This window comes from Rutilus rutilus (genome assembly GCF_951802725.1).
Source record: "Rutilus rutilus genome assembly, chromosome: 6".
Lineage (NCBI taxonomy): Eukaryota > Metazoa > Chordata > Actinopteri > Cypriniformes > Leuciscidae > Rutilus > Rutilus rutilus.
The window spans coordinates 20147635-20149883 of NC_140214.1; positions in this window are offsets into that span (position 1 = coordinate 20147635).

Genomic DNA, 2249 nt, shown 5'->3' on the forward strand with positions numbered 1-2249 from the left:
GACTACAGTTGTGTGTGAGACTCCAGCTGCCTCTCTCTCTCTCTTTCTCTCTCTCTCTCTCCCTCACTTACACATAAAGCCCTCTCTCTCTCCAGCTCTATCCTTTCTTTCTTGCTCTGCTGGACAAGGATGCAGTTTGCAGAGGGGAGCAGGCTCTGATTGGCTGCCATTCATAAGATTGTGATTGGGGATGGAGTTGACTGGGGGGGGAGGGGGGGAGACCAGTGTTGGCTACAGACCAGGGCATTGAAATGAGGACAGTGGGTTTAACACAGCAGGCATGATGACTTTCAAGAATTAAATCTTGGACTAAAAACATTGGTAAAGAGCAGGAACCCGAGGCATATCTGTGACGCGCTAAAAATGGCAAATCTGAAATCAGCCTAACAAAGTTTTGTAGGGGCAGTTGTTTTCATCGCACACATAAGAGCAAACATAACTGTCGGATTTGTCTGCTGAATACATAAATCAGATTACTCAGAATGCAGAAAGGGCAATACACACACGCACACACACCATATGCATATGTATGTATGTATGTGTGTGTGTGTATGTATATTGTCAACATTGATGATAATACGAATTTTTTCTTGAAAACCAAATCAGCATATTAGAAATATTTCTGAAGGATCATGTGACACTGAAGACTGGAGTAATGATGCTTAAAATTCTGCTTTTTACTATCACAGGAATAAATCAATAAAATATATTAAAATATAAAACAGTTATTTCAAATTGCAAATATTCTACAAATCTCAACAGTCGAGCCTACAGCTCAAACATTAGATGATTTTCCCAGGGAATGATAAAAATGTATACCTTGAATGCAATGTAAGCCGCTTTGGATAAAAGCATCTGCCAAATGCATAAATGTAAAATGTCAACTATGTACATAGAGTATATGTGCAATTATATAATTTAGAATTCAATCTGAGCTGAATGTTTAGCATAAAACTATGATGATAATATCTAATACTGAGGTGATATGAAAAAACTGAATGTAAAATTGAAAGAATGTTGCATCAAACCGTGCGTCTACTGTATGTAGATTTTCTCCAACTACAAACAGTATAATTCATACAGATCCGCTTTTCACTTTCTTTGTACAAAATTGCTTATATTTTACATACAAGTCCTCTATTGTATGTATAGCATGCAGTTTCAGGATAAGTGTCACCGTGGATAAGTGGTGGAGATGAGAGCGCATTGAATACATTCTGACTGTCTCTGAGCTAGAAAGAGCCAAGGTGGGGATGGCAAATAAAGCTTTTCATTTGAGCCCTGCTTTGATGTGCTATATGAGGTGGATCAAAGACCACACTGATGTGTCTGTCCTACGGCACCGATGCTAGCAGAAATTCCAGTCAGTGTACTGCAAAATAATAAACAAATAAGTTTGTAATGTGCCAAGATTAACATTTGTTTTGACTTTTTTAACAGTCTCATCATTTAAAGTTCAAAGGATGCATATTTCAGCTGAACAGAGCTAGCTAGTACCAGAATATTTATTACATCTAACCTAAAAGAGTGAAGATGAGCAATCCGTTATTTTGATCTCAATGTTTTTACAATAGAATGTATGTTTCTGTTTCACTCTATGCGCATTGCGCAGTTTGCAACAATAAGGATCATGAGCGCAGATAAACTATAATTGCCACTATCCAGGTGCTTCAAGGATGCTAATGTAACTGATTTGATATATGATTCAAGTGAAACCTTGCTCCTTATTTATTGCTTTGCTTTTGTACATTGATTTAACTGTATACAAGGACTGTATCAATTCAATGGTTTCCTCACTATATCAATGCACAGTTGTAGTCTGAGACTTGAGACTGTCTCAAGGTTATGTCATGATCCTTCAGAAATCATTCTTTTATGCTATTTGGTGTTCAAGAAATGGTCCTTATAATTAATGTTGAAAACAGTTATGCTGCCTGTTAGTTTTGTGGAAACCATGATACAATTTTTTCAGGATTCTTTGATAAATAGAAAGTTTTTGTTGTTGTTGTTGTTGTTGTTTTGTTAAAATGTTAGTCTTAATTGTCACTTTTGATCATTTTTACATGCATCCTTGCAAATAAATGTATTGTTTTCATTGAAAACATCTCACTGACCCCAAATTTTTGAATGGCAGTAGTGTATACAGCTTATGTTTTATAATATCCCTGATCGTTTCAGTCAACCCACAACAGTTTTTCTAGCGTATCTGAACACCGATTGCATTGTGAACCTGCCTCAATGTACTAAAG